The following is a 23923-nucleotide window of genomic DNA, read 5'->3' on the forward strand; positions in this document are numbered from 1 at the left end:
CTCCCAGAGATAGTCCTAGAGATGAAGATGAGGGAGACCCTTTGCTCCCAGGGAAGGAGGAGGGCCTCTGTTCTTAGAGATGAAATGCTCCCAGAGATGGGTGAAGAGAACTTTTGTTTCTGAACGGCTCAACCTTAAAATTGTACCCCAAAAACTTCAAGAGTGGACCCTCGAAAGCAGTTGCAGGAAAAGCTGCAAGTCGGGGGAAGGGACTCACATGCGAGCACAGAGACCTCTTCCTAAATGGACTGAACGATATTTGGAAGTGGGTGGCTGTCTCGTTGTGATAATGTTTTCATAGCATGAACAAGAAGAGACTTCTCTTTCTAAATGGACTGAACAAGGTTATTATGGAAGTGGTAAACAGACTGAACATCTTTTTACATTGTCAGTGGGAGAAGGGAGGAAGGTGGGGGGAGGAGGAGAGTTCTGAAGGTATGGTGTAATTTTTTTTCCTTCTTTTAGGTCTGTTAATAAACTTCTTTATATTCTTTCAAGTTTGGTGCCTGTTTTGTGTTTCTCCTAATTCTTATCTCACAGAAGATAAACAGTAATGAGTATTTTTGACCAAACTACTACACTAAATTGGTGTTTCCGCCCAGTTACAAACCAAACCCGTGACACTCACCTAGCTAGATAACGCCTTGGTGTGGTTATTTTTAAGTTATAGTAGTAGTGCATCTTCCACTACTTTGCACTCTACTATTGTTTTTCATGACATAAGCCTGTATAAGCTGAAACTTTTCATAATTACTTTCTAACCTCCCTCACTCAAGAAGTCTTTCCAACAGCTCACATCAGTTCTCTCTCTTGCTCAGTTGTCCTAAACTTCAGTGTAAAAAAAAACCAAACCCAACCCAAAAACCAAACCACTTGAAAACCTTCTTAGGAATGTAAGTACATTCATTCTATTGAACTCAAAATCTCCCTGTGGTATAAACTGTCTTTTTGGACCTGAATTGTGCAGCACTTTGCATTGTCACAGTCTAATATGTCGCTAATGGTCCTAAATATGATAATTAAAATGTAACTAGTGCATGATAACTTAAATGGAAAATTTTCACTTCATTTAACAACATATGAAGATAACAATGTACAAAGTACAACAGTAATAATGTCCCACCAATTTTTTTTGTATGTGCATAATTAAGAAAACTTGCAAAAATGGGATAGTAACATTTGGACTTTCAAAAGCACATAAAAACCCATCCAATTTTGTGTACAGAACAAATGGGAAGTGAATTATTTATTTTTAAACTGTAGCTATTTTTAATTCCAAATTATTTTCATGAAATCATAGAATAGTCAGGGTTGGAAGGAACCTCTGGAATTAATTTATGTCACTGCTTGAAGCAGGTCCAGTTAGATCAGGCTGCTCAGAGATTTGTCAAGTCACATTTTAGTTTGTCCGGGGTCAGTGACTTCAAACACTCTCTTGGCCCTTTTTCAGTGCCTAATCTCTCATATGGCTTTTCCTAATATCCAATGGGATTTCCCATGTTTCAGGTCATGTTCAGTGCATGTCATCCTGTTGGTGTTCACCACTGGCAAGTTTTTGGGTCCATTTTCTCTGTTCCCTTACACAAGTCATTTGTAGACAGGAAAAAGTTCTCTCCATCCTCTCCTCTTGCCCAGGCTGAACCAGCCCAGTGACCCCCACCTGCCCTTGAATGCCCTGTGCTCCAAACCTGACCCTCACAGTGACCCTTCTCTGGACTTACCCAGCAAGAAATTCTTTACCGTGAGGGTGATGAGGCACTGGAACAGGTTGCCCAGAGAAGCTGTGGATGTTCCATGTCTGGAAGTGTGTTGGGGTCCCTCCCCCGCCGTGTAGCCCTGGGAGAGGAGCCCTGAGGGGACAGACACGGGGCTTCCCTGCCCCTGCTCAGCCTCGTTCCCATTGGTTGGTTTGTGTTCCCTGCGCGGGCAGAAGGACCCTTGGTCCTGTGACTGGAACAGTTCCTTGGCAGAGCTCCGGCCATGCGGCTGGAGAAATAAACATCTCTCTGAAACATCTAGCAAGAATCTGTCTGTCCATATATATTTCCTTTCCACGGGACTCCTGGTTTGATATATGCGTGTTGCAGTATCCCCACTGCAACAAATGGTGGAGATTTGTGAGCAGAACGATCCCCGATCCCTAAGCGACTGATTTGTGTGAGTAAACCCTGGAAACTTTGGATTCCTCTTCTTGGTTTTGCTTTGCTATTCCATATCTAAACTATGGAGAAACCGTGGGAAGACTCTTGGCTCTCCGAGCCGCATATGGACATTTATCTTAAACTTAAAATGATTCTTGAACAACGATTTGTAAATTTTAGCTTGATTCAAGCTCAGAAAGAACTGAAACACTTCCTGGCATGGTTGTTTAAGAACTTTTTCTATGTTTCTTGGGATTTAATTCTTACCAAGGGCTTTTGGAAAACCGTTTGGACACAGTTAATACTGGAGTCAAAATATATGCCGATGGAAGAATATTTTCGTGAATATTATTTAGTTACTGAGACTGTTGAGCAGTGTCAGCTGTGTCCTGGCGAAGGGAAGTCTGGCGCAGGGACTGTGCGGCCCAGGCCACGTGCACCGAGCGCTCTGCGAGCAGCAGCGAGGCAGTTCCCGCGCGCGGGCGGAGCCACGCGAGCCGCAGTGTCGGTGGCGGAGCGAGGAGCGGCGGGACCCGGCGGTGCCTGCCCGGCCGCGTGCAGCGTGTGGTGGAGCGAGCCCCGTGAACGCCCGACCGAGAGGGGAGGCGCGCGGGCGGCGGCTGGCGGCAATGGCGGTGGAACGGAGCCGCGCCCAGCCGAGACGCGCGCTGGAGCAGGGCATGGGAGAGTCATCGCTCGGGGGCCTGGCCGAGACGTGGGTGCAGCGCCCGGCATTGGCAGCGAAGCTGCGACCAGAGGAGGCGACGCACGGAGAACTGAGCGGCGCGGCCTGGCCCGGCCCGCGCAGCCCCGAACGCGACCCCGGGAAGAGCGCGCAGGCACCAGCAGCCCCGACAATTCCAACACGGGAGCGACCGAAGGAGAGAGCAAAGACGCAGCGAGACAAAAAACAGCAGCCACTCGGAAAAAGATCATAGTAACTAAGACCTTAGGGATAGTAAAATGGTATAATGTTAAGCAAAATTATGGTTTTATAACAAGGTGTGACAACCAGCAAGACATATTCGTGCATAGAACTGCTATTAAAAAGAATAACCCTGAAAAATGCATCCCAAGCTTGGGAGATGGAGAGGTGGTGGAATTTAATATTGTACTAGGGAGAAAAGGGTTACAAGCATCGCAGGTCACTGGGCCTGATGGTGTTTCTGTAAAAGGCAGTATATATGCAAAAAATCGTAGTCATGTTAGACAGTATCTCCATTGTAAGCCCCCCCTACAGTTTCCCTTTCCTAATCCCACCTTTCCCTTTTACCCTATGTCCTATTACCCCCAGTGTATTCCCAATCCGTTTTTTCATCCATGGTTTCCCTCACAAAACCATGCTTTTGCCAATTGTTTCCCCAAAAATCCCTTTCTAATGCCGAGTGGGGGATGAAAAGGGGGAGGGAAGAAGTTAAACCCTCTCCTGCCTCAGTTTCCCCACAAAGCATGCTCAGAGAGTCCTGTCTCCCTTCTGTCAGCCCTAAGATGTTCCAGAGAATCTGTTTGGACATTTAAAGACTCAGGAGGGTGGCTTGTTTTGTTTTGAAACTGTTCTTGTTATGTTTATCCAGTTGTTTTCATTCTCCTTTTATTAAAATAAAACGGGTGAGATGTTGGGGTCCCTCCCCTGCCGTGTAGCCCTGGGAGAGGGGCCCTGAGGGCACAGACACGGGGCTTCCCTGTCCCTGCTCAGCCTCGTTCCCATTGGTTGGTTTGTGTTCCCTGCGCGGGCAGAAGGACCCTTGGTCCCGTGACTGGAACAGTTCCTCGGCAGAGCCCCGGCCATGCGGCTGGAGAAATAAACATCTCTGAAACATCTAGCAAGAATCTGTCTGTCCATATATATTTCTTTTCCACGGGACTCCTGGTTTGATATATGCGTGTTGCAGTATCCCCACTGCAACAGAAGTGTTCAAAACCTGGCTGGCTGGAGCTCTGAGGAACCTGGTCTAGAAGGGGGTGTCCCTGCCCATGTCATGGGGGTTGGAACTAGACCATCTTTAAAGTCCCCTCCAACCCAAACCGTTCTATGATTCAGGTTCATGTACGCAGCAGTCCTTGTGCATTGGTTGCCCCACCCAGCCTGGTATTATTACCATATTTTCAAGACCGCCATTTGCCTCATCACCTGTGTGAGAAATGAGACAACTCTTACAAAAATTAAAACAATTTATTTAAAGCAGAAAAATTGAAAAATTACAAGAATTAGAAAAATATAAAAATTTGGGATCCTATGGCTCGTGTGTTGGTATGCCCCAGGAGCACAGGGATTTGATATCTTCAGGCTGAGACAGCACTGGACCTCTGGTGGAAAAACCTGCAGCGCTGGGCTGACTTTTAGCTAATCCAAAACTCAAGAAAAAAATTACTAAAGGCTCCTTAATAGGAGTAAGGCTTTAACACCCAGCACTAGCACCCACCGCAGCTAATCTGCAGAGGACTGCGCTGCTCTGAGGCTTGTTTCGTTGTTTTATAGCGCCTTTGCTCCACCCCAGTCCACCCACAGCCTGCCCACAGCCCACCCACAGCACACCCCTTTGGTCCAAAGTGACTGATGCTGTCCCTTTGACAGATCATCTCTGTCTACCTATAGCTCGTCGTTGTCAGGGGGTAGTATCAGCTGAAGTAAGGGTGGTAACATGCCCTCATTAAGATTCAGGTTGGCGATGGGGCTAAAAATAGCTGTTGGCTGTTAGAAACTGGGGTTTTGGAGTTGGTCCTGGGTCTAAGGTGCAAAGTAGAAACCCTTAAAAAAAAATATTAAAATACATCTAATACATCTTAAAACATTTGTAAAAGTAGACAATGAACATGGAAGAAACAGCTCTTACAGTGTACAAGTGGTTTAAAGTTTGAAAAGGGATTTTTAACTGGGGAAACTTTTAACTGGGGGATTTTAACTGGGACTGGTGCAAATAAACTGCTTTGAACAAGTGAAAACACTAATAATAGAACTTGATTTTTGTACCTGGGCTGATGGGTTAATTTTAACATTCAATTAAAAAAATTATTTAACTCAAACTTAACTAATTAAAGCACTTAACATGCAAAGACCAAGCTAATTAGGGATTTCATGTATGACAACCTGCATTGTCAAGAGACACATTGATCAAAGCTGTGACACTTCCTCCTTGCCTGTATCCCAGATTTTTGTTTAGTTGTTGCAGGCTTGGGAATGAATAGTCTGTCTGCTGCTGACACGGAGCACAAGGTTTCAGCCTCCCACATTCCAAGGCTCTACAAAATGATCTGTGTCCCCCCATGTCCTCACTTCTCCCCATACTCTGTGGCTTGGGCTTTTGCCTCTGCAGGATATCTGAAAAAGCCTTGTGGAGATTCTGTTCTTCCTTCCTAATGCTACACAGTCTGCTCATCTCCTCTGATGCTCTTGAAATGACTTCTTCAAACATGGAATCTATGACTGAGATTCACAAGAGACACATTTGCCTCATCACCTTTACACATGAACCTGAGCCAGCAGACTCAAGAAAATATTAGTATCATTTGGCAGTTTGTCCTTGTCCAGGTGTGAGCATTTTAATACCTTCATGTGGCCTCAAAAGCCCACATGTGACACACAATCTTGTGAGTGCCTTCTGGAGATGAGTCTCTCTGAATCCACACCAAGTGCCATGTGTCTCAGCAGGAATTTCAAATACAGATTAAAGTTCACACCACAAATATTTCTAAGCTTCTGCCTTGAAGTTCATGTGAAGACAACAGTATTATGCTCTCTACAAGATGCTTGAGGTTTTTGCTGAGTGCAAATTCCCTCAAGAGATGCTTCAGTACAATTAAGCTTCTCATCTTAGACAAAAAGCAATAAATGATGTGTAAAATAACCCATCATAGGTGTAAACCAAATTACTTTTTTTATGCCCTTCTGAAATCCAAACATCTCCTTGCTACAGGGATGGCTGTAACTTACTGTTTGGACATTAATAATCAGGCTGTGTTTGCCTGACTCTGAGGAACTCAAACAAAATGGCTGTTCCTACACACCCTGGCAGAGTTACTGGCAGAGTTACCCACTGTGGCTCTGTGGATGGGCACTAGCCATTCAGATAGGTGAGTGTAAGGGCTACTCCTAAACATCATGCCTGCATGCAGAAATGATCCCTGTCCAGTCTGTAGCTTAGGGGCAGGGGAAAGGGTTCAAACAGTCAACAAGAGATTATTCAATGCAAAAAACCCAAAGCTCACAGTTCAAGCTCCTTCGTGTGCTCCCTCAGCCTGCAGTCTGCCGACACAGAGAAAGTAACTCTGATTCAGTTTATGGAACCAAGATATATTTTATCAGATAATAACCCAGATAGGCATTTTAATTCCAGTGCTTATCTTTATGACAGGTATACTGACTGACTGCAATAAATTTTAAATATTTAGATGAAGGAAGGTCCTAAGAGTGGTTACTATATGGAATACCATGCTCTTCAGAACCCGAAAACCTGAAGGCCCAGCTATATCTCCCCAAAATATGAACAAGATATTTTTAAAGAATAATCCCTCTCCTTACAGTTTCATTTGGAGTGAAGCAGAAAGAGAAAATTTGTTCATCTGTTGTCACTGAGTACCAGTTTCCAGAACCGTTGTTCACTGAGAGTTTGTAGGTCTGGGCCCAGTCTCTGCCCATCTGTCTCTGACCAGGAGACAAACCAAACTTCCCCATGCCTCAAGAGAAGGCTGCAAACAGTGGTGATCATCTGCATCATCTCCTGCCAAAGTACACAGAAAAACAGTGACCTACACTCCTCTCAAAAGAGTTAACATTTCCTCTTCTGTCCCATAACAAGTAACCAAGGCAAATATCTAATCTGAACATTTGCCACTCGTCTCTAGCCATCAGATGATCTGCTTTGCACAGCCATTTTCACTCTGGCTCTCTGTGACTGTAAAGATCTAAATTTCTCCCCCCTGAACAAAGAGAAGCTGACCGAGATGGCAGCTATGATCAGATCCGTGATGAATGAGACTAGGATGGTGCAGGCCTGGGCTGGGAGGAAAGCTTGGGGAAGGGTGACCTGAAATGATCACGGATTTATGCAGAGAACAACGTGCTTGGCTTTGTAGAACCTGCTCACATGCTGACTATTCATAGGACACTGAGTGAAGGTGTTCAAAGGGCAGTTCAGGACACAGTTGCTTTCACAGCCGTTGGGTCAGGGCTAATCACCTTCTCTATTCAGAAGAGTAGTATTGCATTCTTTTTTTTTCCCTTCTGTGATAATATTAAGAGTCAGGGTGATAAATTGTGTGGTTTCTGTGGGCTGTGTTATAAAGTTGAAGAGTTAAAATTAATGGGCTTAAGGAGGTGATTTGAAAATGCCATGTGAACAACCTGTTAGATTTTCACTCCCCACCCATAGTCACCTGCTTTTACAAACAGGCTGCCAGTGGTAACAGGCTACTTCATATTTCAAAAGGGTATGTCATTAAAAACAACAAGAAAATCCTTCCTTGATCAGTTAACTGCAATTTCCATTATTTATTCACTGCCAAAACGGAGTAATGACTCATCTCCTGTGTCAAGAGCCAACAACTTATTATAGTAGTGAATTTCTCCCAGCACTGACACAGGGAGAATTTGGGACAACTTAAGTTAAACTCCTCCAGAAACATGGTTAAAACCAAATTTTTAAGATTTTGTCTCTTATCCTTGACACAAAAGGGATATTGTCACTTCCCCAGACTTGCAGGAGCAATGAAAAAATAGAACTTCTATGAAGGGGAGGGTAGGAGGAAAGGTAAAATTCTCTTCTAATAACTTCAAGTGTAGTAAGTCAGCTTCAGGTTTCCCTGGGTAGGCTTCTTAGTGAGACAATCTTCTGCTCAAAAAAATAACCTGTACAGGCATTTCTGAGCAACCATTTCTATGCTTACTTTCCCAATACTAGGTCTTCTGTAAGAAGTTTGTCCAGTGACAATGAAACTGAGATTTCAATATTAAGCCAAAGCCATCCCTCATTTTCATTAAATTTAACAATTTCCAACCCCTGATATCAAGGTGTGAGAGGATGGAGAAATACAGTTAAAAGGCTACCTTACCTATGCTAACAAGTCTTCAGAGATTTGTATCCTCACCTAAAAGGTAAATAAATAGCTATATTTTATGTGCTCAGTCAAGCACTTTAGTGTTATATGAATATGAAACAGAAGATATAATTTTGTCTTTGTGAAAGTTTGAAAAACACTAAGAAAGCAAGTTGAAAACAACAGGAAAATGGCGTTAAGAAATAAATCAGTATTTCAAGAGAACCCCCAATATAACAGAAGCAAATTTCTGCCTTACTGTAAAGAATTCCTTCGTTCACCCAAGCAGCAGAACTGTGACTATGCCCCTAATTTTTGGGAGTCTGAACTATGCTGCAGATTTACTTGATGCCTTCTGACATCTTCCTCTGTATATCCTACCTCATAGGAAAAGGCAAGGGGCAGGCAGGGGCTGTCAGGTTTTTTCAGGCACTTGCTGATGAGTTAGCTAGAGCTCTCTTTTCATCTTTTATTCAATATTGGTGAAAAACTAAGTGAAAATTCTGTGGTGGGAAAGGAGTTTGCTCTTATTCCATGCTTGCAAAACCCCAGGCTTCTGAACATGGGAGATTTTGGCTCGTTAACTTCAGACATGCTACTCAAGGCTGGATAATTTAAACCTCACCTCAAGTCAGATGCTGAGTTACCTAATTCTCCAGCATCTGGTCCTTAGAGTGAAATCCAAAAGGCCAGCAACAGTAAGAAAATGTCCCTGCCTGTCAAACCAGAGGAGTGAATACTCAAGGAAGGAGGTACAACAAAACCAGCTGCTGTGCAGGAAACCACCTGTAGCTTGGTAAACACTGTAGAGAAAGGTGTGATTGCAATCTCTCCTCTCTCAAAAGCTCCTTTCAGGTTCCCAGCTGCAACTTGAAGACACAGAGCCCGGGGTCTTCCTTTGCAGATGAGTACTGGTCTTCAAAAAGAACTGACCCAAGAAGAAGTGGTCCCTGCAGTGAGCCTTCAGGCAAGGTTCTCTAGCGCTGATCCAGCTTTCCTTATGCCACACAAACCGATTGTGGTAAAGCTAAGACTTTACTTGAGGTATTCAGCCCTCCTTTCCCTTTCAACAGGATGCTGACACAGCTGCCTGCAGAGATTAACTGAAATATCCCAAAACTATGCATTAAACAGCACCAATTGATAGGAGTTTTTGTCTCCGTTCTCCTTCCTTGGCCACTCAAACCCATTGGTTTTGTGGTAGAAATTAGGTTAAACTTTAACTGGTGTTCCAGCAGCTCTTACTGACATTGCAGCAGTATTGCCCTGAGCTTCCTGCACTTGGAGGAAGTTCTTCCCATCCTCAACAGAGACTCAGTATTTAATGAGGGGGATAATGTAGTTGCAAAAAACAGAGGTGAACATTCATATTTAGGAGCAGCAGGACTTCCCCATATACCATTTCCAGGCCACAGAAGTAAGTATGTGATTTATGCGCAGGCAGAATGATTAGACTGGATGGCAACTACTTGTGATGCTACACTAGGAAAATTACAGGATATGAACCTTTTTCTGTGGGCTTATTTTTTTCTTAGTAGGTACAACCTTAGTAGGTTGGTCCACCAGCTCCTGGAAACATCAGCTTACCCTTTTTAGCCATGCTCAAATTTTTTAGACCTGATAAAGCTATAAAATTCTCAGATAGGTTTTTGTTCAGTCTTTGTTCTTCTAAACACTTGCCTAAACACACCCACATATTGTTTTTATTACCATTACCATTACACTTTTTAGTGTTACCCACACTTAATAGAATGGAGTGGGATCTTGCCAGTAATAGCAAACTTTACATGTTTTTCTTAGCATTTCTGCCAAATGTGCGTAGAAGTCTGTCTGAGAGATGTCCAACAAATGCTGGTGGTCTAGAACCACAATTTCTCAAACAATATGGAAAGAAATCTACTCTGGAATACCTTTGATATTAGCAAATAAAGTATTTGTTCACTGGGATGAAATAATAGACACTCTTCAAATCATGAACACAAACTTTCTGAAGAGTAAACAAAGATATCTGCTACTCTGTGCAGTGGGACCACATGAGTATCCCAAAATCTGGTAACACCTTCTAAGTCTAGTCTGCAATGGTACCTCTATTTTTGTCTCTGTGATGAAATGAGTATGTTGTCTGCAGGAGAAGGATTCCTATGGCTAATGCAGTTGGCACTGTATGCATCCCCAACTTCCTGATGCTGCAAGCAACACCACCCGGAAGCACTCCTGCCTCTGCAGGTGAGTTTTCAGGGGTATCACACCACAGTGGTAGGAAGGAGTGGGCTGTGTCTCTGTTCCATACATCCTGCCTACTCAAGAGGTGACCTTCCTGGCTATTCTCTGACCACACAAAGTTCACCAGGAAGTTGCCAACAGCAGTAATGGTAGGGTTTGCTTTCACTAAATTCATAGCTCTTTTTGAAAACAGCCCGCTTTGGGTTTGTTTAGGATTTTTTTGTCTTTGCTGCCTTCCTTGTAAATAAAGGTTCTAATACCATTGCTAAATCTGAAAAGCAAACATTTTCACACATTTTTCACACATGATCTACTCATAACTGCTTCTTTCACATTGAGGTTCAACAGCCTTGCAGAGAAAATTCCCAAAGGAATAAAATCTTTACTGTATGCTTCCAAATGGCTCTTTTTCCACCTTTCAAATTCTGGTGGGTTTTTTATTAGTGCAGAACAGCTTTATAAATTCAGTGGGTGTGAACTCCATGCAGATTTCATTACAACTCACCTTAAGCTCCATTAGGGAAAGAATCTTCTCAAGTAGTCTGTATTGGCACACGGAACAAAGCTGGGTACAGAGACTTATTTCCAGAGATTGCAACATCCCTGATTGCCTTCTGATACCCGCGTAGCTGCCTGTGACACACCTGTGCCCTGGAGCAGTAACCGTCCTGGGGAGCTGTGGGGATGCACCTCTGCCAAGAGCCCGTTCAGACTTATCTCCAGAATGACTGGGTAGAGTCACTCAGACCTTGTCAAAGTTCAAGTCTGTGTGAAAGTTTGAGAGAGCTGAGTGAGCCAGGAGGTTATGTGCAGACTGGAAAAGGAGATGGTTGTTATAAAACAGCCATCACGGGGTTAACGGCACAGGCCAGCAATGTTTTTTGGGATAATGCCATGCTCTAACCTCCTTTCCTTCCTGTTCATTCAGTGGAAGTCTTCTTGCACACTATTAGAATGCAACAGAAATAAAAATAGCCTGTTCCCTGAAATTCTGTGGACAGGCTTCAGCTGGACGGTGTTGGTTTTTAGGGGTAGAGCAGGAGAAAGATTTTTCTGAGAAATCCCTTTGCAAGTCTTCCTACCTCAAGAAAAGGCAGCTGCCTGGCTATCTGGACTAAAGTCAGGGTGATCTATGCTCACAGCCTGAACGCTTTACCAGCCCCTGCAAGAGACTCAGTTTCTCTCACTTGCACACCAGTCCCTGACAGCAGTCCACCAGAGAAACACCACCATTACATGTAAAGCTATGATCCTATTCAGATCACAGAACAGACACCAGTAACATTATTTGGGATGTTTCTCACCTTTAGCCATCTAAAAATCAGGAAATAAGACTACAACAGCTGTTTTGAGTTCCTCTGCATTCAGAGACAGTCACTTTCAGGAAGTAATTGTTCCCATTTGTCTCGAACACTCATTTTAGGGTGATTCTAATTTTTGCTAAGATTCGATTAATGAGCTTCCCAGTAACTGTCAATTTGCACATGTAAGTCTCACTCAATTTAAAATAGCTATTTGAGGACTTGCTAAGAATTAGACACATAACACTCATAAAGCTAAAATCACAATAAAATGATGGTGTCAATTCTTACTACTAATAAAAATATATCTGAAATATATTTTTATTTCAGCATATGAATATTTAAGCTGTAGAGCCTAAATCTCACAAGAAGTTTGTCAGACCTGTTAGCAGGGGTTAGAGCTCTACGTTACTTCTGCAAATATTACAGCAGTTGCAATCTAACTCTGGAAATCTCTGTCCAGTCCTGATATCTATGCTGCAGAGCAAATTCTTGAAAAAAAAAATAAAAAAAAGCCACAAGAACAATTCCTAATCATGAAGATTTTTCCTTTTAATAAGAGATAAATGAGAAATCTCACCGACAACCACAATGAAAGCTTATAGAGTGATTTGGTCCCAGCCTGTCAGTAGCTACATTTGGGGCACATTTCCGATACTATCTGCTTGTTTCTTTCAATCAAACAAGTAAAGAGACGTGATGCCATTTAATGGCTGGAAGTCAAACTGAACAGAATCAAGCCTATAATAATATGTTTAGTTTTTAAAATGAGGATGACTGGGTACTAAGATAAGGATTGGTTTTCTGCCAGTGAAAGTTTTCTTATAAATAAAACTGATTCTTCCACAGACACACTGAGGCACTACTGTGGGGTTAATATAGAAATTACTAAGCAAGTTTGATAGTCCATGCTATTTGGAGATGGTAGTCAGTTACCCACTTTTCTCCCCAGATGCACAATAGTCTCTTTGCCTTAATCCTTAAGGCTTTCTGCAGGAGTTCTTCATGCATCTCAAAAGATGGAAAGTAAGAGAAAGGAACATGGGGGAGGTCTTACAGAATATTTGATACACTGATAGGTAACCAATGAATGAGTAATTCTCAAATTGTTTTGCAGCAGAAAACAATAGGGTGCTTGAAGCAAACCACAACAAAAAGATGCTCTACCTGTTTGATGTGACCCTATTTGATATTTGCAATCATTATGATATGGCAGTATCTAATTTTTTTGCCTACTAGTAAAATCTGTGGTGAACACAAGAGCAGATCCTCAGAAACAACAAAAAATTTAGTTGGCATCTCAAGAGCTATGGCAGCCATCACTAAAAGGTAAGCAAGAAATCTTTCTAGACTTCAAACCACAGAGGAGATACAAAAATTTACTTTTTACCCATTTTCTCTGAACTTACGGTTTTCCTATCAGCAAAAGAATTGAGAACCTGATCCGGGCTGTCCAAAAGAGGAGCATGCCAGGTGCATCGTTCCTACCATTACACTTCATATTGAAAGAGGGCTGTGGTGCTTCAGGCGTGAACACCACCACATGGGTCACCAGTCAAAAAAAAGATATTCCTGCCCCAATCCAAGGAGAGCACAGCTGGTAAAGGTTCCTCAAACAACACACACTTATTTGGATTAGAAAATCTGCAAGTGGCAGTAACTGAAGTAACAGTCAAGAAAAACAAGTGAAGGTTTATTAGTGGACTCTTCCCAGTGCTCTCAAGATTCCCTGATAAGGGGAGAGGCTTAGCTATAATGAGTCTGCTGGCAGGAACAGCACATATTTCCTCCATCCAAGTGATTGGAGGATCAGACTCGCATGATCTCTTGTCTGCTGACTCACCAGAGGGCAGCAGCTTTTCAGATGCGATGTTAGCCCATAAACACGAAAGACGTTCCTCTTGCTGTCCCAGTCTGACTATCCCTCTTTGTACTGTACCCTGATGTCAGCAGTCCATTTTTGCATGCTTGACTGGAAAGCTAAACATCACAATGTTTTGGAGTAATGGCAAGTCAGGTCGTGTACCTGATGCATGGTTAATCCATATTTCAGTCTCTCAGTTTTGAAAACAGTAATTTGGAAACACTCTCATGCAATTAATTTGCAATGTGTAACTCATCTAGGATGATCTGCTGCCTCATACAGACAGACTTTTTGGTTAATCTATGGCAAATTGAAAAGATTTTTTGAGAGATTCTCTACTTTAGCAGTTAGATATATTGCCAGCAGGACACTACTTCTTCCCCACAGTTTTCTACTCTTAACTGAAGGATGGAGAAAATTACATTTATCCTCTTATTAAGACAGGCAAAAACTTTATCTTTCAGGTGCATCCCCTGGCAAGTCCTCTGTATGTCTTCAGTGATGAGTTGGCAGCTCCCTTCATTACTAGCTTCACTCTCCTTCCAATACTCTCATTTCCACAATCAAAATCCTGTTTCTATGCTGGTAGGGAGGGTGGGAGACTTTCTGGGAGGCTCTGTGTTACATGTGCCATATGGCAGCACAAAGCACAAGAAGCAGGAAAGCCTCATAGCATTTGCATTTCTGCTGTTGCTGCCTAACTTCTGGGTGGCCTGCTGTAATACCAATGGCTCAGAACTTCCAGCACAGGCTTGGTGGTGTAATTTTTTACTAAGCTGGAGATAAGTTAACTGCTGGCATTGAAGGGTCCATTTCCATTTTTGCTCTATGGGAATGGCACCACAGCAGGGTCTGCAACTTTCCACCAGTGATGCAGAGAAAATGCTTTAAACATCTGTCTCAAGGGAAGTTCACTGAGGGAGTGCACAGGACATACATCCCCTGAGTGTCCATCAAGATTTTTCAGAAATATAAGATGCAATATAGCTAGAGAAAAACAAAACACAGTGGTAGTTGTTTTAAAAACCTCTGTCTAGTCCAGTGCTGCTGGGAAGGTGAGAGGAACTGAACAAACATTATGGGAATGCAAATTGTTATCAAAAAATCCCTGTCAAGAGACTTTGAGAATTTGTTGAGTAGCAGGGAAGTGTGCCATACGTGCGCAGGAGCAAAATTGGTTAATATTGGCATGTTCAAAGCACAAACTCCTCTCCATGCACCCTTTGCACTTGAGACTGAACCTCTCAAAGATCCCTGAGTGTCTGATGTGGAAGCACTAACTCAGAACAAAAATTGTGATTTCTGTATAAGAGAGGGGACTTCCACCGTTCACCAACAAACACTACTTAGAGTTCAATTACTTGGCTCTTAAACATGTGTTTTGGGTGCTATTTGAGCTGGAGCAGTAATCTCAGATAAGATCATAAGCAGACACTGTACACATACACACTGCCAAGAGAAGACAGGCCCTGGCCTACGTCATTAATTTTCTAAATAGACTAGAAGAAGGATAGGAAAGGAGGGGCAGGTAGAGGTGAAAATTCTCAACCAAGGTTTTACTGCAGCAGATACAAAGCAGGTCACAGCATCCCCATGGCCATCTTGTATCTCTGCCATTGTTTTTGTGGTTGGTGCTCACCAGCTTTTCCTTCCCCACAGGCTCAACTCTCTGAGCTGTGGATGTTATTTCTGGAGCAACATGAAAGATGATAGTACAGAGTGAGAAGCACTGGTGGGGAAGGGATGCAGGTCCTCCTGCATGTCTGGTACCACACCAGAGGGGAAAGGGTTCCTTCTTACCCATGAGCCCCCACAATCTGGTAATAGGTGGAAATTCAGCCTTCAAGAGCAAGGGCTCAAATCCTACTTACTTTATAGAAATACTGGTATCCAGTAAACCATGCATGTGCCTTGTACAGTTCATCAGGGCAGATACACATTTCTTTAGCTGCTATATCAAATCACCTGGCAGGTTTTGGGCTTTTTTCTCTTCAACTGAGATCTCATTTGGTTCAAGTCTTTCTAAATTATCTTAATTAAATTAGTAAAATAATTTTCTCTCTCCCCGTTTTTCTATGTGCAAGCAGGGTTTTTTTAAATTTTGGGAGGTGAGGATAATAAGGATAGCAAAGATTATTTCTTTGGATTTATGAGAAGGGTACACATCTAACATAGATTGCATGGAAACACGTTTTTGCCTAAAGTGTTGATTTTTGTTTCCCCAAGATCCTAGACAAGGAATTAATAGTGATGTAGTCAAACAAGCATTTAACCCCCTAAACTGTGTAGATTTTCTGACAGCTTTAACAAAATTCGTCCTCCCAGCAGTCCCTGTCAAGCACTACAATACTGCTCGGCCTCAGAAAGGGTGGCACAGATGGTTTAACAAAATTTATATACAAGAAGGCTGAGGGGAGCAAACAGGAAAGAGGTACATTAGTTATTCATACAAGGTGCAGCCCTGCAAATTGATTCTTAGTGCAGGAGAAAGATGCTCCTGCAGGGCTTACAGCAACCAAAGGGCACCCTGCAGCACCAGCAGGGCCATAGCCAAATCAAGGGGCAGGTAGAAGGCAGAACATGGGAGCAAAGAACAGCTGCTGCAAGCTGCTACCACCCATTTGGAGGGCAGCACTTTACTTTCCCCAACTCTTATTTTGGAATGTGATTCCTCTCTGTGGTGGAGTAACAGCACTGCAGGCTTTCACTTTGTAGAACATCAAACAGTCCCACTCCACAAGTTCATCCCAATGATTATTTCATTACTTTCTGCTGTGGCTTCTGGGTGACTCTGAGGAAGGCGTTGCCTTGCTGAGCATGTCTGGCCTTCTAAGAAATAGGAAGAATGTTGAAACTCCCACCCACCCTACAACCACAGTTCCTTTAAGAGATTACAATTTTATCACCAATTACTAAAATTGAGCATTTGCAAGCCTGCAGCTGTGTTTTTGTTGCTGGGCTTAAAACTGCAGCCCCCAGAGCCACCAGGAGTTCAGGCCCAGTGGTGATGCCCCAGGTTTCCTCAGAGACCATCCTCCTGCTCCTCCCAAGACACCTCCAGGAAGCCCATTCTTGCTCACTCTCCCCCTCCCACTGCAGCAGCACCCCAAATCTCTGCAAGATGGGGACAGCTTGTGCTCCCCAGTGGCTTTGTTGCCGCTTGCACCCTTCTCATGTCGGGTAAGTCAAAGCACTGGCCCCTCCACTTCCCAGTTTCCTGATACAAGCCTGATAAAGAATGTAAGCAGCCATGAAAACCATCAGAGGGAACTTACTTTGCCAGTTTTTTCCTATCATTTGCATGGCAGCTCTCCATTAAAGCTTGAAAAGAAATGTCCTTTGCAGCTTAGCAAAAAAAATCTATGCAACCATGTTGATAAAAAACAATTATATAGCAACAAAAACCCCCTAAGCTTCAAGGAGCCCTTTTGCAGAAGTAACTTCCGTTATGTAGGGTTAGGTTTCTATGACTAATACTGACTTTTAGAGACTTGAAAGATTCCTAGAGGAAAAATGGTAACTCAGATCATGTAGCATTAGAGTAGTTGGCAGCTACTGGCAATAAAAAAAATACAGCGGCAAGTGTTTACTTTTTAATAGATAAGCAAGAGTCTTGTGTCTTCCTGGAGCCTGACTGGAATTCAGATACTGTTTGACTTTTTCTCTCCTACAGCACACATTTGGACTTATAATGCTTTCGAAACCTTGAGCAAATAAAATACTGTAAGTTCAACATTACATGAGTCAAACATACCCATTACCATGACTCCAAAAGAACTGCTCAGACAAACTTAGATCTGTAATAAAATATTTTAATGAGGAATTCAGAGCAGCTGGTGTTTATTACAGCTCATTTTCCTAATAATACACCTGCCACCTCTATGAAGATTTCTGAAGATAACACCACTCCTATCCATTCCTGCAGCTTCTTTTTGTTGGTGGGTAATTGGGTTTTTTCCCCACTGGAGAAGCCCAGAGCATTTGACATCTGTTCATTATTTACCCAGTGCAATGCACTTGGCAAGCACAGCCAGTTCTGCTCATTTAATCATATGAGTAAACCAAGGCACAGAGAGCCAGAGCCTCACTGCCAGTGCTAATGGCTTACATGGCACCATGAAAATTTACACCAGGTAATGACATATCCAAGGGTGTTAGACTGGTTGCCAGGGCTATGAAATAAGCCAGGGCAGAGTCGATAGCAGAGGGAGACATTGGAGCTCTGGTCACCTCTGCTGACGGCACAGCACCTGCAGATTGGACCACTGACAGTCCTGGAAAAAAACATTTTGTAGGAAGGGAGTTTGTTGTCAGGAGTCTCGAAGACCTTTTCTTATGTGAAAATTTAAAAAAAACCCCACTGGTCCACATAAATATTTGAGACATATTTAATATGTTTAATATATTTGACTATTCGAGACATATTTAATAAAAATATATATCAAAAATTCAAATACAAAAATGCAATATTTATTCTCAAAATTATAATCACTCATACCCTCTAAATTCAGTTTTCTGTGAGCAAAAAGAAACAATGATACTTAAATTCAAGGATTTCGACTTCCAAAATTTTTAATACCTCAATGTAGATGGCTGGTCGCAGACCTCCTTAAAAAATGCCAAAACTATCAGTTATCTCACTGGAGAAAGGACTTCACCCAAAATAATATGAGAACCCCTGCAAGTAACAGCTGAGGACAAGCATCCTGAAAATCCACTTTTGTCTGCTTTTATAGCTTGTGGATGAGAAGCAGCTACATTTTTTTAAGATGAACATAGCCTACAACGTGCTATCTTTGATCTCTATAGTTTTTCAGTGTCACACTAAGACAGTCCAACAAGCGTCTTTGTAAAAAAAAAAAATGTCCTGCTTATATTAAAATTTGGTCTAAGCATGCCTCTAGAAACAACAGTATTGATGACACAAATAGCCTGAAAAAATACCTATACTTTATTGAACAGACTCTTTGGTTACTTTATTTCACACAGATTGATGTTACAATGCCCTCTCCACTCCTCTATGTTTGGGAGTGTATTTTTCTATTTTCAACATTATTCTTCCTCCTCTGTCCTCAGAACTATATTTTAAGATAGTGTGACATTAATTCCACAGTGACAAACCTTTTTTCTGGACCAAAATTCTACTTTCATTTCCATATCAAATCTAGTGCAATTATCTTTACTTAGGTAATTTTCTCAAAGTTCTAGCAAGGAAAAGCAACTTCATTTACTTAAAACTTTCTTGAGTGTTCATAACTGTAGTGTGTAAGTGCCAAAATGAAAAGGAAGTGACAAACAGTAATTTTCAGGATTTTTTTTTTTTTTACAGAGCTCTGAATCAGTTCTAATAAGAACTGATGTAGTTCTACGAAAACTAGTGTATTAAAAGAACAGTATGTGTACCTGTGAAAGCAACGGAAAAAATGCTTTAATGTTTTTTAGTATGGCTTGCTCCAGAAACTGTGAGGTTTAATTGCCTTTTTTCTTGAGTAAACGGGTATTTTCAATTGCATTGATTCACACCCCACAAGCTTTGAGACTCTCTGGTCCATAAAAACATTAAACACATGCTTTGTTTATTTTAACAGGCAAGCTCCACCCTGGTCATGGAGCCAGATGAGAATGGGTGTAAGTCAGTGCATTTGCATTCCTTCTGATAAAGAGATTTCTGAGTTCATCTAGACTTCATATTTATCTCAGAATACTCATACCACTTCTTCTGGTGCAGTGAGACATAAATTGTGTAATATGTAAAAGTGTAGAGCTTCATCATGTTTTGTTTTCCTCCCACTCACTTAAAAATTGTATGGAGAAGACCATTAGAAAGGTAAATTTTTTTATAATAGAAAGATGGGTCCCCAACACAGGCAGGTTCTGTGGCTGATGAGAGAGCAGATGCTCCCACTTCTGCAAATGCTTTCCTGGGAAGGTTTGCCCCAAATACACACAGAGAGAGGGAATTTAACTGGCTTTAACTCAGGCAGCTAAACTAGTATTACAACAAAACAGCACTAGCCTTTTAACAACCTATAGTAGAATAGCTATGGGTGTATGGTTGTTTCTTTTTTAAAAATTAAGGACTCCAGTAAGTGTTAAAATTATTTCTTTTCTGTCATTAACAGAACCTAGACTCTACATCTCTTCTGGGTTTTACAGACCACTTCTTTGGGAGACTTGGTGCCTACAGAGGTATTCTTCCTAAAGACTTTTCAACTTTAAATTAAATCATTAAAACAGGACATCTGTAATTCTTGCACTCTAATGGAAACAGATGTGGCAAGAATGAAAGAAGAGTCTGAATCCCCAAGAACAAACTTTTGTCCCAAAAGACTTCAGCCCGAACTATTTTTCTTCATCTGTGCCCTTCTGTCTGGATTTTTCCTTGGCTAGACTGAGGTCTCCATGGCCACCAAAATTTTCATGGTATGTCATGCTGTTGGTACATGGTGTGCATGGCCTCTCTTTCCCAAAATCAGAACTTGGTGGGACTGGGGCAACTGAAAGGAAGGTGCTATGGGACCACCAAGACAAACTGTTTCCTCCCTGCATGTGAAGACATGTTTTGGGGAGCATGCACTTGAACTGCTGCAGGTTTTTGGTTTCTTTCTCATAAGAGCATGGCAGCTCCTCAGTTTTTATTTTTCACAGTGGTAGGCTCTGAATTGATTTCCATTCACCTCTCTCAAGATACTGCACTGACAAAAATAAGCCACAACAGACCTGTTTTTACCACAGCCTTAGCCATTACTTTGTGGTTACAGCCCAAGGCACAAGGAGAATCCCAATACCGGATCTGATGTAGCAGCCCTGGTCTCAGGAACCAGACACAAACTATAGACCAAAATATTTCCCCCTGAAGCACAGAGTTCCATGAAACTAATGGGCTTTGTCAAAAATAAAATGGTGATGGTATTTTCATGGGAAATTTATTCTCAAAATATATTTAAAGTTCAATCACCATTTAAAGGTGGATTTTTTCTTTAACTAAAATTAAAAACTTCAGTTTCTGTTACTGAACTTTGAAACCAAAGCCATCTGATTTCTCTGTCCTCGAAAAATATTGCTGTTTTGATTTTCTAACTTGTTTCTTTAACAGAACCTGAGAGCTGAAATGCAGAAGGGTGGAAGCTGCCTTCTCAAACACACTATGGAAGGTTGGCGAGGGGTCAACCCTCACCTGATCAGCCTCATCAACACGTCAGCTCCATGCAGTAACAGCCCTAGATTTCTTACAGGTGTTCCACCAGCACCTTCCCCTCAAGCCTGTTTGTCACACCCTCATTCTCTTAGTCCCAAAATGTTCCAGTTGCAGCTTATACCACTCACTCTTCTTCCCCTCCTTCTTCCTAGGTGTATTTTTTCAATAGCTTTCCATTCCTGAGTACACTTCATTTTGTTCCTCTGCAGAGAAGCAATGAAGCCAAAATAGAGCTTTCTTAAGGGTTTTCCTTCATCAGAAGTCTTTTGAATGTTCTCTTGCTATTGAAATAAAACCAAAAGGCAGGGTTCCTGGGTGCCGTAACACTCCTGTTCTGTTTCTGCTTATGTTGCAGCAAATAAGTTTCAAAATCTTGCAACATACACAGCCCCAGATTATAACTGACAAATTGGGCAAGTGTACTTTTGGCTGATTGGCATAATATATTATGTTAAAGGCCATGTACAAATGATACACATTATTACATGTCATACATGTGTACATTTCTCCAAAGCAAACCCGGAGCACATCAGAATAAAAATTATTTTATCAGTGCTGCCAGGTTTGGAATACTTTTGTATTTTAGCACCTTGCTCTCAACTCTTCCATTTAAAGGCACTACAAGTTGTCTTGGAATACAGACAGCATTTTGCACACCTCCTCTAAGAAATGTAAATCAAGCAGAACCTGTGTTTGCTTTTAAAAATGCAAATAATTGGGAGTTTCCTTGGCAAGATTAACACCTCAAACCAAGTGCAGAGACCATCTTGGAGTGAAGGAGGGAGAACTTTTGTGGGAAAAAAAAGAAAAAAATTCCTGATCACAGGGAGAAACTACAGAAATAGCAAAAATCAAAGCATTTTAAATGAGTGAAGTATTTGAAACATAGATATGAGAGAGGGAGAAAATGACATTGTTTCCCCATGGAAATATCTTTTTATTATTGTGTCTAAGATAATCTCAAAGCAATAATTTTTTTGTCAGGAAAAGGAAATGAGAAAAAATTAAAATTCCATTATTCTTTTAAAAGTCTTGTTTTCATGGTTCCCTGCACTAACAAGGCTAAACAAATCCAGTTTCAATGGCATAACATTTTAAAAAAGCTTAAGACTTTTTAAAAATTCCAGTCCAGAATCTTCCAAACACAGAACATTAGCTTTTTCTCAGGAAGACCAGCTTAAGCCAAACAACCAATATAAAACTGAGCAGATAGTTTCATAAGCCCTCTCCACAGAAGCTGGCAAGGCTGTCATCTGGCAGTACCATTCTGAGACTTGGCATCTAAGTATCATTCCCAGCAGTGTCCCAGTACTCCTTTATGCTGTTGGAGACATCTTTACCTACCTTTACCTATTGAGACATATGTCTCAATATTGCAAATGCAAAAGGTATAAAATAGCTTTGTGCTATCCCACGGGACTCATTTTATTCATACATGTATGCATGACCATTTTTGGTCCAGATGGAAGCATTTTTCCCATACTCACTTGCAAAAACTGCAGAAATTCATTGAAGTCTCCTTTGCTGGCTTTAGTATTGAACACACATCCTTCAATATTAAATTTTAAATACATTTACAATGCAATACGCCTTGTACCTTGACCAGCTCAGTACAAATAATAATAAGGAGAAGAAAGCACCTCTCCATCAGTAAAGAGCAATTCCTTGAAGCTTGAAGCAGCTCATTTAAAATACTGCAATTTAGATCTCTTGTCTTACCAGGAATCCTAAGATTCCCCTAGGCTGCCACTGCACTCCCCTATGGGAGACTGTCTCTTTCAGCAAATCTAGGTTTGACTCAAAAAATTCAAGACTTCTCCAAAGCCTGAAACTGCTTTTTGCCTGGTGTTACAGATGAGACCAATATGTATCTGTGTGTGTGTCCGTGTCTGTGTGTGTGTATTTTTCACATGGTCCACTTTATGAATAGGTAAAATGAACCACAGGGGTTAAACAATTCACCTACCAAGTCTTTGGACACAAATAGAAATTTGTGGTGGTTTGAGTTTCTAATCACTATATCTAATAAAAAAGGCCAGTGCCTCGCACCAAGAAAAGACAGGTACCAGAGAAATCCACCTCAGAAGAAATTTCTCCAACAAATGTGACATGAGTGCATGCCTTCTAAGTGAAGAATAAGCTCTGCCTTTAAGCCATACCCTTACTGGTTCATAGAAACCTCTCCAAAAATAAATTTTACACAGTTGATGTTTTAGTCTTTTAGGTTAACACACTATTTTTCTTCCCATTCCTTGACATTTCATCTCAGAGCAAGCTTCAAGAGATGCTGTCCCTCATCACCAGCTGGGAAAGACCCAGGAGTTCTCATAATCCTGGATATGTTACATGCATCTAGCTGTGGCCATGGGCAGGCAAACATCTTCCAGTTTCTCATGCTGCCAACTAGAAATAATATCTGCAACCTGTAAGTAATCCAAGGCTTATCTCAGCCACTGAGCTCCACATCTTGTGTTGAAGATTGCAGGCACTCACAATGGTGTTCCTCTTACATCACAACATCAAAAAAAACCAGTGCAATCCTGCAGATGATCTTTCCATTTCAGACCTCTGTCTTCCTGCTCTGAAAGAGCATTACATTATCCCATTCTCTGATTGTGTTAAAAACTGTTTTGTTTAGGTTGGATCATACCAAAGGCTTTCTGAGAAAACCCAACAGCTTTTGCATTTAAATGATCAACTTTTTAATGTTCAGGCTCCTTCTATTCTGTTTCCTTTGCTTGTGTTTGAATATTCTTCTAGTAAACACTTTGTTTTTCAAATGGAACCAGTACGAAGAATTTAAGACAAGCAGATGGAAATACCTTCACCAAATTACCGAGAAATGTAGTAATACTGTGAATGAGTTCCAGGAATTACTGAAAGTCACTTGGTATTAATTGCTTAGTAATACAGTGCTTGAGGTTTCCTGTCACTAGTTCAGTTTGCCGAAGCTTAAAAAACTTAATTTCAGTTTCACATGCTTTGCAAAAGCCTGTTTCTACCTGATCATTTTGCAAAAAAGAACTGACCTGGTATTCAAGAAGATTGGAGGACTACCCTTAATTCACTTTGTGGCCGAACGTCTTGTAAAAACCAACCAGGAGAGCAAGAACAAAAAAGATTCAGTAGGCATCATTCTCCCATGATATCAGACAAATAATTC

At 41.6% G+C, this 23923-nt stretch overlaps 1 long non-coding RNA gene across 1 annotated transcript; it reads right to left on the bottom strand.

Moving 5' to 3' along the window:
- Nucleotides 1–546: 546 nt before the first annotated feature.
- LOC116438522 lies at nucleotides 547–23369 on the bottom strand. Its single transcript, XR_004237791.1, has 3 exons — nucleotides 23357–23369; nucleotides 13089–13095; nucleotides 547–623 (listed from the first exon to the last, which is right to left on the bottom strand). It is a non-coding gene; the product is annotated as an uncharacterized LOC116438522 (long non-coding RNA).
- Between the last annotated feature and the right edge of the window lie 554 nt (nucleotides 23370–23923).

This window comes from Corvus moneduloides, chromosome Z (genome assembly GCF_009650955.1).
Source record: "Corvus moneduloides isolate bCorMon1 chromosome Z, bCorMon1.pri, whole genome shotgun sequence".
Lineage (NCBI taxonomy): Eukaryota > Metazoa > Chordata > Aves > Passeriformes > Corvidae > Corvus > Corvus moneduloides.